General features: G+C 54.7%; 1 protein-coding gene across 1 annotated transcript in view; it reads left to right on the top strand.

Moving 5' to 3' along the window:
• The first annotated feature begins 4108 nt into the window (after nt 1-4108).
• Nucleotides 4109-14359, top strand: part of NDRG3 (NDRG family member 3) — a 378731-nt gene continuing 368480 nt past the window's right edge. The window contains exon 1 of the mRNA XM_079322019.1: nt 4109-4120. The gene's annotated coding sequence lies outside the window, so the exon portion shown is untranslated. The remainder of the gene's footprint in view (nt 4121-14359) is intronic.

Here is a 14359-nt window from a genome sequence, read left to right as displayed (position 1 = left end):
AGACATTATTATTTTTATTAATAAAAATGCCATCCCATGGCAGGGGTGTGGAATGAGATGCTCCATAAGGTCCCTTCCAACCCCAACCAGTCTGTGAGTCTGCAATCTCCCATCACATTAGAAGGGCGCAATTCCTGGACTTGAGCTGCTCCAGACCCTTCCTGGCAGCCACCAAGATCCTCCATCAGCTCATCATGGAGGGCTCAGGGTGACCTGCCCAGCCCTTCACAAGGCAAGAGGCTCCTTGGCTGCCAGACAGTGAGATGGCCACGTGCCACCTCTATCCCTGCAGGTTCCACTAAGCACTTCCCTGTTTGGGGCAGCCAGTAGCAGATCAAGCTCTGAAGTTTATCCTTGTATTTGGAAAGCCTCTGCTTTCCCTGCAGCAAACATTTGCCACATTTACATCAGGGCATGGAGGGCTGGCAGCCTCAATGGGAACTGCAGCACAGGAGGGACCTGACTGTGTCTCTGTCAGGGGACTGAAGTCAATCTGTGCCCTGTCACCAGGCAGAGGTGGTGCCCACAGAACCAGTTTGGACTAAGAGATGGCTCCTCTTCCTCTCAGCTCCCTTCCTCCAGCTTTCCTGTGTCTGCAGGTGCCCCACATCTGTGGGGGAGGTGTGTCCCAGGTTTCTCCCCTTGGGACACAAGGAGACTGCCTATGTACCACATCCTTGGGGCTGAGCTGCCCCACAGACCACACACTGACCCCCTGTCCCTGCCAGAGCTGGGGCCACAACCACAGGACAACTGCCATCCTTCCACAAATCTCCTTGCTCAGTATGTCAACCCCATGCCAGGCACTGCCAGCACAAGAGGACAGCCCACCAGAGACTCACTTGGGGACAGATGGGCTTCTAAATGAATTATGTTTATCAAAATCCTTCCAGAAAGTCCAACACCCTTTTACAACAAACCAGAAGGTATTAAAAACATTAAATTCAAAGTGGAAGTAAGGAAACCACAATGCATCAAGTTATTTTTTCCCCTTCAGAAACCTTGCCACAATAATTAGTTTTCTGAGTCACCGTGGCTGCAAATAACCCCAGGAGCTAAGAATAGGGAACAGGCTCGGCAGCCAAGGGATGCGCCAGGAGCTGCAGCGTTGCAGGACTGGCAGCTCTCAAAAGTCACAGCCTGCAACAACAACAGCAACTCCCCTTGGAAATGGCAACAGTCTCCCCGAAAGTTTCCACCAAGACTTGGTGACAGGAGGATGCTGCTGACAGGCAGCAGGAGCAGGCCTTCCTGGCCCAGCTAGGAATACCCTGTGCACTCATCCCAGCAGGAGCCAGAGATACAGATCAGGTGCCTTCCTCCAACCCACTTGGGAAATGGGATTTTCAACTAATTTTACCTAAATATGACAAGAGTTTCACAGGCTTGCTGTGCTGGATGTGCGAAAATCCTCAACCTGGCACAGAAACACAAAACACAGGAGGAGATCCCACAGCCCAGGGGAGTTCTGCTCATCACCCCAGAAATGACCCTGAATCATCCCTCTGCTGCCCTCTACCAACCCCATCAATGGAGGTGTCAGGGACCTGCCTGGGTCTGTTTGGCAGGGCTGAATTAACATGCTTGGTCCCACAACAACTGTGCCACAGGTCCAGCTGATCCCAGCTGCTGCTTTGCCAGCAGGGCCATTGGGATGGGATTCCCTTGGGGGAGCCCTGGGCACAGGGGCAGAGCTGTACCCCAAGGTGCTTCCAACACAGGCAGGCAGATTCAAGCAAAACAGAGGCTGAGTCACAGCCACAGCCTCTTCCAAGGCAGATCAGGGGAGTGGAGGGGGGGAAGGCAGAGAGCAGGTTGAAAAATCCCAAAAATCTCTTCATCATGAGACTTTTTATTAATGGCAGATCAAGACAGGACCTGGGAGGGCTTTCCTCAGCCAGTCCAGGGTCTCAGCAGGGACTGGAGTTCCCACATGCTCCTCCAGACCCCGCCTGAAGGAGGAAGAGCCTGCAGAATGAGGAGATGTTTTTTCTGGAGCTGGTCTCTGCATCCATGTTGGCTCTTGTGTCGCTGCTGCAGGAAGGTCCTCACCCCAAGGGTAAATGTGACCTTGTGCTGCTTGATATCATCACACACAGTCCTGGAAAATCTGCCAGTGGCTGGCAGGATCTAGGAAATTTTAGATTTGCCATTAGCTGTGCTATGAAATTTTAGAACTTTCCTCTCTGGGATGTGCTGGGTGAAGCATCCCAAGGAGTGAAGCATCATGAGGAGCTACACAGTGGGAGGGGAGCAGCTCACCCTTACAGCCTCCATAAATCCCAGAGACTCCACAGTACCTGGCACACTGGACTTTGACACTGCAAGAACCCCAAACTCCCCAGCAGCTCCCCCAAGCTCACTCAGGGCCCTCCTCAGCAGAGTAGGACTCACTGTGCAGTCAGCATTAAAAACCCCGTAGATACAAGTTTATGTCACAGGGCTTTCCAGTCTTACTACAAGCAGGTGTTACTATTTTATTATCTGGGGAAAAACTTTTCTATTTTTCCTTTTGTGTTCAGCCAGATAAGCAGCAGTTTGCTGCAATGGGTTCCCCAACAGTGACAGTAAGTTACAGTAGACAGCTTTTGTCTTTTTTTTTTCTTTTTTTTTTTTTTTTAGGTTTGTTGTTTGAAGGAGGAGAAGGGGAGGCATGTTTTGGGGGGAGGAAATATAAAAGGAGAGGAAAGATTTATTTTAGAACAAAACAACACAGTTCTTGGCACTGTGTAGATTAGGCCTGGTGGGAAAGGAGGTCCAGCACAGTCCTGTACTAGAGCCCAACACCTGTTTCTGGGAGGGTTTCTGGGATGGTTTCCTCCCCCAGCAAAACCTTGGCCAAACAAGCAACAGCACTTGGCATCTGCCCAGCTCAGCCCTCCTCAGTGCTGCTTCAGCACTGGCTATTGCTGAGCTCAAGGGAGACAGTTTAATCCACTATTTTGGGATGCCAGTCTCTTTGCTCAGGTGCTCTGAGCAGGGCTGTAGCTCCCCTACATAAATATGTATATGTATATGAATATGTATATGTACATAAGAATTACAAGAGTAAAAATGCCCCTTTAACCCATTTCTACACTCCACAAAGTCCAAGCCTGGCATTGTCAGCACCCTCCCCTGCCACACACAGTCCCTTCCCCAGCAACAAAACTAAACTCAACAAAAATATCAAAGCCTATGTCTGCATCCCATTAAAACTGGTGGGATTTACAAAGACAATCAAGGTCTAAAGACACAGGGACCTAAATCTAAAGCACCAAGGATTTGATGGAAATAAGTTAAATAGATACCACTTTTCTGTACTAGAGATTTACATCTATTTACATTCTTTACACAAATTTATTCGCTATAGTATACTATATATACTGAATGTTACACAGTATATAATATATAGCTTAGGAAGGTGTCCCTGCCAGGACATCCCCCTGCAGGGGGTTGGAACATTTTTAAGGTCACTCCCAACCCGACTCATTCTGTGATTCTATGACATATTTCATGTATTGACACATACTTATATTTATATATTCACATTCCTTTTCCAAAACGCCACGTTTTGCAGCCGAAAAGCGACTGAACATCACGAGGGGAAACACATCCAAATTCCAGCTGAGAAAAGCCGCAGCAGCGACCGGCGCGGAGGGACGCGGGGCCACCCACGCGTGACCACCGCGGGCGAGTCCCACGCGTGACCACCCGCGGGCGAGTCCCACGCGCCACGCTCGCCATCGCCATCGCCCCGGGCCGGCGGGGTCGCGGCGGGACAAGGGGGGAAGCGCTGTGACGTCTCAATGTCATATGCAAATGAGGCGACGTCACCACAGCGCAACCAATGGGAGCGGGGAACGACCGCGAATCTTAATCCGGTGATGAAGAAACAAACAACAGGCGCGGGGGGGCCGAGGCCGAGGGGTGCCGGGCCGCCCCCACCCCCCGAGCCCTCCCCTCACGGCCCAGCGAGCCCGCCAAGCCCCGGCCCCGCGGCCCCGACCCCGCGCGCGTCCCGCGGGCACTCACCGGCCCTGCGTGTCCCGCTGAGGTAGTGCCGGAGCGGTGCCGGAGCGGTGGCGCTGCCGGTGGCGCTGCCGATGTCGCTGTCGCTGTCGCTGTCGGTGCCGCTGTCGGTGCCAGTGCGGACCTCGCAGTTCTGCCGAGCGCGCGCCGCTCCCCCGCACAAATCGGCACCTTCCGACAGCTGATCGTGACGTCACAAAGCGGCCCCGCCCCTCGCCGCCACAGCCAATGGGAGCGCGCGCAAGGAGGGCGGGGCCCGCCCCGGGGCGGGGCCGGGTCCCGGTGGGGCGCGGGGTCCCGGGGGGACGCGGGCGGGGCGAGGCCGGGGCCGTTCGGGGTCCACTGGACAGAGCCCTGGGCGGGCAGCGGCGGGGGGATGGGGATTCCCGGGAACGCGGGAGAAAGGGGAGAGGCTGGAGGAGACCCCCCGGGGTGTTGGGGTAGAGGGGAAGGGCTGAGACCCCCGGGGGCGCGGGGCAAGAGGGGAGCTCCGGCACCGAGATACAGACATGGGCGGAAATGAAGAGCTGAGGCCACTGGGGGAAAAAAATAAAGCGATAGAGTTCAGTGGCGGCCGCAGCGCCCGAGGACGCGGGGGGGACAGGAAGGGTGCGGGGGGATGTGCTGGCGCCTGCCGAAGGGAAGGGACAGAGGCTTGAGGCTTCGCAAACACCCTCTCCCTTCTCACTGCTGCGCTGCAGACGCCTCACCAAAGAGAAACTTCGGTGGGACGCGAATGGGGGCGGGGGTTGCCGCCCCTGGATGTGCGGCCCAGCCGCTACCCACCTGCGAGACAGAGGGGGGCTTCGTGAAGAACGACACCAGGAACATCCCTGCAGTGTCACAGCCCCCTCAGGGTGCTTGGCATCACCAGGTTTGCCTTTGTCCTCAGCATGGGCTGACCGTGGGATCAAGGTTTGGTTTGACATCGTGCCAGGCTCGTCACACGGCAGGATATTGTCTGTATAAAGATAGAACATTTATTAAAACAGTCATTAATGGAGCAGTTTGGGTGTCTGAGTCATGCATGGAACAGTTAGGACTCATCTGGCATCACAGGTCAGAATTCCCCATTGTAAATTCACAAGAGGTAGAATTAAATTGTGTCTTATTCAACACGAGGTCACAAAATAATTAAATAACATTTAGTCTTCTGTAATTGAAGGATCTTGCAGAAAAGTGTAAACCATTTTAGGAGGAGAGCTGCCACCCTGCAGAGCTCCCACCCCATTTTGCCAGGAGAGGAGTAGAAGCCTGTGAAGCTTGAAACAGTCCAAAGTAGAAAATCCACTCCTTTGGGATGTCCATGGAGAGCATTTTTAACTGGCCATGGCAATTTCAGTTACTACCCAAGGAGCTGAAGTTGCTGGGCATAGCAGGGGACAATCTGCAGAAGACACCCAGAAGTTACAGCATAATCACACTTGACCCCCAGCCTGGTCCCTGGCAGGAGCCAAGAGCTCCTGCTGCCTATGGAGGTTCATTTTGCTGCTTCTACTCATCCTGGTTTCACATGGAGTGATTGATGACAAGATGGCTTCTGCTGGCTGCAGGGGGAGTGCAGAAATTAACCTTTAATCCTGCTGCCATAGAGGAGGGCATAAATAAATGCAGGAGAATGAATCTCACTAGTGTGAAACATGTTCCAGGGTAAACTGCCCCATTTGTGCTGGCATATGCCCTAAAGCACAGGATTAAATGGGATGATTCCTTCTCCATTCCCATGGGGATGGGAAATGCTTCATTCTCCTCTGCACCCTGCTCTGGTCTGCTACCAAAAGGGGGTGGCAGTCCCCTCCAGGGCAGTGTGTACCCCAGTGATTGACTGCAGGAATAGCTGCTGCACACAGTGAAGCAGAGGAAGGCTCACACGAGCCTGAGGCCATTGGCAGTGGCTGCCAGGCCCTGCTGTGCCTGGCCAGGGGCTGTGGAGTGGGTGACAGCCGTGCTGTGTGGCAGCACAGGAAAATGACTTTAATCTTGCTGGCACAGGGAGCAGTGGGCAGGAAGCCGTGGTGTCCCAGCCCTCATGTGCCTACAGTCCTGCAATGCTGAGCTGGGGTCCACGTCACTGTGCCTTCTGTCTGTGCACAGGGATAGCAAGGAGAGCCTGGAGAGACCCCCTCTGTCCCCAGGGACAGCAATGTCTGCTGACACTGAGTAAGGGAAAGGAAACCAGAGTGCCTTCCCTGTGGCATGCTGAGGTAGCAGGGGGACAGAGGGCATGACCTGGCTTTGGCCCCTGGCTCCCAGGGTGCTGAGAAAGTCACGCTGAGTTGAGCTGCAAGGCCTGAGGTGGCTGTGGCTGCAGAGGATGAGCAAGCGGCTGACTGCACCTCACCTGCCCACAGGGAATGGGGACTTAACTGGGGCCTTGTGTGTCACAGCACGAGTCCACTCCAGCAGGAGCCTCAGGCTCTGCTGCTCAGGCACATAACTGGAGGCACTCTGAATTTGGGTGACTGCTGAAAATAGGAAGGTGATCACACTGGCTTCTGCTTCATCCACATTTTATGAGCAGTACTGAAAGCCTCTGGCAAGGTGCAGGGCCAGTGTGTAATGCTCATGCTTCATTTCACCTAAAAATGGTATGCAAAGCAGGCAAAGTGCTCATTATAGAATGGTTTGAATTGCAAGAGTCCTTAAAGATCACCTAGCTCCAAGCCCCATTTACCTGTCCTTTGCTACAAAAAATATGCTTGGTCTAAGAATTCCAAAAAGAGAAGAGATCAGGAAACAATAGTTTGGATCTTTGCAAAGCCCTCCAATAACATGTCTCCAGCATTTGGCATTGACTGAGAAGGGGGTCCCAGAGCAGCCCCAGCTGCCCACTCTGGTTACCCTGCAGGTCCTTAGGGTGATCTTGCTGCATCCCAAGCAAATGCTGCTCCTGGCATCCCTGAGATGAGCTTTCCCCAAGCCCAGGGAGCTCTCCCCCAGCCATTCCTCCTGGTGATGCTGAAGTCACCAGGTAACTGCTGAGCACCTGAAGAATCATTTCCCAGCCATGTCCTGGGGCTATGGGTCAGCAGCTGCCTCAGTCCTTGCAGCTCTCAGCTGCCTGAGGGCCATGGTCTGAATGAGCCACTTGCTTGCTGCCACACCATGAGCTGGGTGCTTGTTACCTGGGGCTGGCAACAGCAGTTAATGAAGAAGTACCTGTACAGTGTACAGAGACAATCCTTCCACATAGGCTCTGTGCCAAACAGCAGGAAACTGGTAAATTAATCACAGAATATGCTGAGCTGAAAGGGACCCAAAAGGATAATTGAATCCAGCTTGGAAGTGAATGGTCCATGCAGGGTCAAGACCACACCTCGGTGTTATTGGCAACATGCTCTGACCAACTGAGCTAATCTCAGGGTCTTCATGAATGAGCAGAAGTTGCTCATTCTCCTTTCCCAAGCCACCCTATCCCAGCATCCCCCATCCTGCTGAGACCCTTTGGGGCACCTACTCCAGGGCGCCAGGGATATGCCCAGACACCCACCCAGCCCCAGTGAAGAGGATTGGGAGGTGCCACCAATCACCTCAGCACCTCAGGTGGCTGTTTCCATGCTGCTTGTCCCTTGGAATGGATTTGCCTGGAAGCTTCTGCCTGAAGTCGTTTGTCTGTATTATAGACCAAGAAAATGCAACATGCATTTTTCACTGTTTTACTGTTTCACATCAGTAAAAATCCTCATCTATCTCCTTGGGAGCCCCTCTGGTCCTTTGAGTGGTGGCACTGGGGACAAGAGGTATGCTCATTACTTAAACTGGGAAAGACTATCAGACCCTGAGGAACCTCAGAGTCTTGCTGGTGTTTGGTGGCCAGAGTAAGGTACATGAGGCACAGGCTCTGCATGGCTTCTCCCCCACTGCCTTGCATCTCCCAGCGATGCCTGAGACCTGGCTGGCTCAGGTGGTCTCCATCCCAGGTCCACAGGATTCTACTGCAGTGTCTCCTCCCTCTTCCCTTCTCCGCTCTGCTGCCATCAAAGGGATGCTGGCAGGGAGACACAGCCAGACACACACCCAGGTGAAGGGCTCGTTCAGCCCCTGCTGGAGGCAAGGTGTGTGGATGCAGTGTGGATTAGGTGAGTGGTAAATGGGGGTTGATACCAACTTTGGTCACTTGCTGCCTGGTGGCCGGGACCCCACTGCTCCCACACCCCATTGCTACCAGCACAGGGCAGTGCATCAGCTCCAGCCCCCAGTGGGCACAGAGGCCTCTGCCCATCCCCCTGGCCCACACTGCAGAAGAGCTGTGAGGCACTTGGGGAACCTGTGGTTATTTCAAGGCTGGGGACAGTTCCTTCCTGGAACATCTGTGGGACAGGGATGTGCTCTGCAGTGGGGAGGAGCTGCTCTGTGCTGCATGGCCTGGATGAGAGACAGGAACCTGAGCCAGGTGCAGAGCAGGTGGTTGGTGATCATACATATGGGGTAACCACCACCCTCCATTCCCATAAAACCTCCTTGTGCTACCTGTAAGATATCCACAGCCTGTGTAGCACCTGAGGGTGAGGGGAAGAGACAGGGCCTGACTGCTCAGCTGCTCTGCCATGGGAGAGGGCAGCAGGCCAGCCACATGATGCTCTTCCATCCCGGAGAAACTGCCCAGCACCTGAGATGGGGATGGTGCATGAAGAGCCTGGGACTTGCTTGAGGCTCTGAGTGTGGCTTTCTAGCAGTGAAGGAGCATGGAGGAGTTTACCTATAACAAATACTGTGAGTGCCCTCTGGGAATGACCACGGCCAAGAGGTGACTTCACTGGAAAGAAATCTGGGTGTTACATTTGCACTTCTCTGACAAAAAGACCTATTTCTCAAAGATGAACGTCGGGCTGAGGTTTTGCATTTGTCGCATTAAAAATGGACTTGCTTCTATATTTAGAATTTGGGTCACCAGCAGCTTTCTGCCAGGAGACACCAAAACAACTTTAAAAAACAGGGCTGCAAACCGGCTTTGGGCCAGGCAGCAGTGTCTGGTCGGGAAGGCTGCCCAGGGAGGCAGATCTGGAGGAGTGATCAGAGGAGAGTGGGCCCCTTTCGGGCAGCGCATCCCTCCTGCCCGGGGACGCTGCTGAGCCCCTCCACCAGCAGCCCCGTGATCCCAGCCCGGCGGCGCTCTGACTCACGGCACCCTGGCCTGACACCTCCTTGTTTTCCACAAGCTCCTCGCTTGGCTTGGGGACAGAAGGAAATAGCAGCTGGTGAGATGAGCCCAGTAATCTGACCCAAGGCGATTTTGGGGTGTGTGTCTCAGCGTGGAGTAACCTCGCCGGTCAGGGTGCAGCAGCCGGGGTCACTGCCTGTGAGGCGAGAGGATGGCATAGGACTGTGCATAGCAGCACCCTGTCCCCCCCTGCCACTGCTACTGCCACCCCCCAGCCCCGGGGCTCTGCCACAGTCAGCAGGCAAGGGTTTGCACCCTCCCTGCCTGCCCTGCAAAGAGGAGGGGGTGGGGAACGCAGTTGCTGCCCCTCCTGGTGGGTCTCCTCAAAAGTGACCGATACCCAGCTTCCACCTGCTACATCGTGCCAAGAGAAGGAGCCTGCCCACCCTGCTGCCGGTCCTTCTGCTCCCTGGGCCCGGCACTGCCCCGAGGCTCCTCATTCCTCTCCTCCCGGCATCCCAGCAGCAGCTGTTACTCCCAGGGTCTCCCAGCCTCACCCCAAAGGAGCTCATGCCATCAGCCGTAGTGAGGGGATGTGCTCCATACAGGAGGGATGTGCTCCATACGGGAGGGATGTGCTCCATACGGGAGGGGTGTGCTCCATACGGGAGGGGTGTGCTCCATACAGGAGGGGTGTGCTCCATACAGGAGGGATGTGCTCCATTCGGGAGGGGTGTGCTCCATACAGGAGGGATGTGCTCCATACGGAAGGGATGTGCTCCATACAGGAGGGATGTGCTCCGTACAGAAGGGATGTGCTCCATACGGGAGGGATGTGCTCCATACAGGAAGGATGTGCTCCATACGGGAGGGATGTGCTCCATACGGGAGGGATGTGCTCCATACGGGAGGGGTGTGCCGTCTCTGGGGTGGGTGTTCTCCATGGGGAGCTGTTCTTCACAGAGGGAAGTGTGAGTTCCATCCAGTGTGCATTAGCCCAGAGGGCACACAACGGCTCACACAATGGATCCCGGCTCAAGGTTTGCTCTTCCTGTAGCCCTTCTGACTCCAAGCAGGCTGGACAAGGACCCAGGAGCCCTTGGGAGCCTTAGCACTCAAGAGTTCCCCAAGACTCAGACACTCCTGAGGAGTTTCAGTGATGGCATGGTTCTGTAGTTTCTACAAATCAGGACAGTTGGATTTTCCAGGATTTGGATCACACGTCTCTGGCTGTTCTGCCTGCTCCTGAGTTGAAGTGATCCCCTCCAGACAGGTGCTATGAGGTACCAAGTGTTCTGTCCAGTCAGTGGTGATCTATTCAAGTGTATTCCCAAGCTGTCCTCAAGTCTGTGTGTCTCAAAAGTAAGATGATCATTTGAATCAGCATTCAGGGCCTCCTTAAGGTCAAGGTTAAATCCTGCCTAAAGCAACCCCAGGCCAGTAGAAGTGCAAGCCTGGCCATGCCTTGTCACCAAAGGTGCTGCAGACCACTGGGTCAGGGCAGGTCATGATGCTGCTGGAGCCCTGTGTGTGTCTGGGTTGGATGGACCCTGGAAGCTGCCACCTTTCACACCACAACATTTCTGGCTCTTTTGACTCCTGACACATATTTCCCTTATGCAAGATGAGGTTTTGGTGGTCAGACCAGTGCTGAGCCCTGGGATCCACCTAGGCTGGGGAGGCTCAACCCTCTGTGGTAGGAATGGAAGAAAAGGCTGGGCTAAAGCTGAATAAAAGAGCAATCACTGAGTCACCTGGCCAGGCCTCCCACAGTTCTGTGTGGATTTGTTTGAGCCCCAGGAGTGCACACCCTGAACTGTGAGCCTGTCTGGGCTGAGGGCACAAGGCAGTGCTGACTACAGAGGACTTAGTCCTCATCTTCATCTGTTCATAGTCTCATATATTTGTACCAATTTAATTTAAAATCCCTCCCTAGGACAGAGGTAGGAGCTTCCCACACTCAAATTCAAGGCAGGACAATCATAATCAAATAAAATGAAACCTGGGTTTTCCATTTCAAGGGATGGGAAAAGTACAGGGTAGAAAATCACTCTTCTGTAGCTGCCCAGCCTTGATTGTTCAGTGAAGGCTGAGAGATTGATCAAGGTGTTGTGTCCCAGGTGGACCAGTTTCCCTGCCCTTTGCTGGTGCCATCCAGACGTGCTCCTTCTCTTTGGTCCTTGCACTTTATGATACTTGGTCACACCACACCTTCCACAGGGGACACTACTGCTGGACACCACCATGCTGACAGGGTGACATGGTGACATAGCCCAGGTCTGGTGTGGAGACAAGGCTGCTCCATCAGGCTTTCCTCTGGATGCCTGTGCTCCCATCCAAACTGCACAGCCTCACCATTAGCATCCTCATCCAAGGAGGTTTGAGTAAAGCAGGGAAAAATGAACCCATCACCCCCTGCTGAGCAATTCTCTGTCCTGCAGTTTGGTTTTGTCCTGATGTGGAGGGGCAGGGCTCCCCAGACCATCCTGGGAACGGGCCAGGAACCTTGTGCTGGCAGGAGCAGCCTTGGGAGGGCTATGTTGTGCTCAGCTGCCCTGGCTGGGTCACCAGCACCACCAGCTCTGCTCTGCTTTCCCTTTCCCAATGGGTAATTTCAACAAGGGGAATTTTCAACAGTCCAAGTTATTTGTGCTGGAGTAGGATTCTTGGGACAAGGATGGGCTCCTCCACCACTCAGTGGTATCCTCAGCTTTGGGGGATCTGTTCCAGCTGGGCTGATGGTTGTCCTCATGCTGAGTCACCTAGATTTTTCTTTTGTCTTCAGACTATGACATGCCACCCAGGAGAGAGCTCCCACCATGGTGTGGTGTCTGAGCTTCCTGTTTTGAGGATAGAGGCAGCCAAGAGGAAACCTGCACTCTGCACCTGAGCAGGGACCCCACTGCTCCCACTGACCCCTCAGCCATGCCTGGTCTCCTTAGGGACAGGGACTACCTGCTTGCAGCTTTCTCTGTGTCCTTCCCTTGCCCATGATGCTGGGAGGATTCCTGTCCCACTGGGATCTCTCTGCCCATTTGATTCTTCGGCTCTCGCTGGAGAGACCCTTGCTCTCAGTACCCTATTGAGAATGTCTTTATATCCTTCATGGAACAAGATTGTAAAGCTAGGTGTGAAAAAAGAAGATGAGGGAACGAGGGAGCTGATGGAGAGCCTGGAGCAAGTTGACCACTTTCCATATGGCATCTCTCCAAAGGAAGGATCTTCCTTGATCTCCCATGGTTGTGGTAAGAATCAGGCAGCCTTTGAAGTCTCATGGCACAGAGAGCACAGCAGTGGTGTCTTGAACCTACCGTGCCTGATGCTCACAGAGAAATGGGATGGCTCTGAGGGGCATGAGGTGAGTGCTCCAGGTGCCTGGCACCACCACTGTGCCCCCACCTTGCTCAGTGCTGGCCCCAGCCTGCAGGGGTCCTGGGGCTGTGCAGGGCAGGAGGACTCTGCAACATCCTCTCAGCCGCCTTCAGCAACGCTGGAGTTTGCTCCCAGGTGTCACCCCAGAGTGAAACCCAAGAGAGCTCCTGATAAGGGAGGGCAGCTATAAATGTCCTGTCCTGTGTGGGTTTCGCTATATTGAGGGGAGGAAGGGAACACTAAAGTCTCCTCTTAATCCCCAGTCTGGTTTTGTGCTGAGAGGAAGGGAACAGATCCCCTGTGACCATGCCCAGGGTGCCTCCCTGAGTCCCAGTGTCTGTGAAGACACCGGTGTGTGCACATCCTTGCACGTGGCATGTCCCCAGGACACCCATCCAAGCCCTGCCCACCACCCACCCCAACGACCTGAAAAATACACCACCAACCAGATTAAAATTAGCTTGGGGATATTTCCAGTCAGGCCAGCAATTCTGCTTGGTGGCATGGCTGGATACATCATGGCCTTAGCCCTGGTTAGAGAAGGAGCACAGCTCCTACACCAGAACAGTGTAAGATGTGCGACCACTGCTACAGCCAGCCAGGCATGGGGTGGGGATCTGGAGAGGGATTTGAATTTGACTGCAAATGGCCAGGCTCCATATTCTAGTCACCTGGGGATGTTTGGGGTTTGTAGTTACTCCTTCAGGCCAAGCTACAGCCACAGGGACAGGCCTGGGGAGGCAGCCTAGCAGTGCACAGCCACATTAGGGCCATCGTGGAGAAACTTTCCAGCCCACCACTGCACATCTGGTGCCTGACAGGACACGAGCTGGTGGGCAGCAGCGCCTGCTGGTCTCAGATCAATCAGGCCAGCACAGTCCTGGTCTCATGCTGGCTCTGGTTCTCCTGCTGCTGCCCCTCTCCCACAGGCACAAAAGCAGACCACCCTGCAGCTGTGCTGCCTTGTGCATGAGCAGGAGCGAGCCCCCCTGTACAGAGCTGAGCCTCATGTGCAGCCAGCTCCTGCAAAGCCGAGCACAAGCCACCTCCACGTGCTGGCAGTCATGGATGGGCAGCCTTAATGGACATGTTTGCTCCGGCTGCTGCCAAGCACCTGCTTGTGCTGGCAGGGCACCCTCCAGCAGCCCAGCACGGGGCAGAGAGAGGCGTCCTGCCGTGGAGGGGGGCTGGGTGAGCCAGGCTCTGCCAGGCTCCTGCGGCCCGGGGCCAATGGCAGACGGGACACAGCAGCCCCAACCCACCGTGAGCCCGGGCCGGACCTCGGCTGGGTGTGTCCGCTCTCACCAGCGGCTGGGGCGGGGGAAAACACTGCAGAGCTGGGTGACAGCACTGAGAGCCCTCAAGGACTCTGTGGCATTTTAAACATCCTTCCCCAGACACTATGAGAGGCAGAGTCCCGCTGTGTATTCCTTGGCAGTGTGCTGAAGGACCATGTCACCCTCCCCTGGAGCCAGCAGAGAAATTAGAATCACAGTGACACTGGAGATGGGACTCCAAATTTGAGGAGAGGACAAGGGGAAAGTTTTTCCTTTGCTCTTTGGGCACCATCCCAAGACCTTTGATACACAGAGGAGTTTTAAAATACCCACAGTCTGTGGTAACCCCCTGCTTCTGGGTTACATCATCTGGGTCTGGGTGCAGGCCGGGTGTGAGAGTGGTGGCAGCCTGGATCCAGCTTGGTGGTGGCACTGGTCTGGTGTGACTTGCAGCAGCACTTCATTGGCTGTGCCCAGCTCCACTTCAGGGATGGTGGCTCTGCTGTTCAGGACCTCCCCAGGTGGGTCAAGAGCCCTGGCCCTTGTGTCACCACACTGCTCTGCCCCATCACAGCAGCGAGACCTGTCGCCCTGGCAC

Source organism: Erithacus rubecula (assembly GCF_903797595.1).
Source record: "Erithacus rubecula genome assembly, chromosome: 18".
Classification (NCBI taxonomy): Eukaryota; Metazoa; Chordata; class Aves; order Passeriformes; family Muscicapidae; genus Erithacus; species Erithacus rubecula.
The sequence above is the reverse complement of the archived record's forward strand: the minus strand, read 5'-3'. Positions and strand labels throughout refer to the sequence as shown.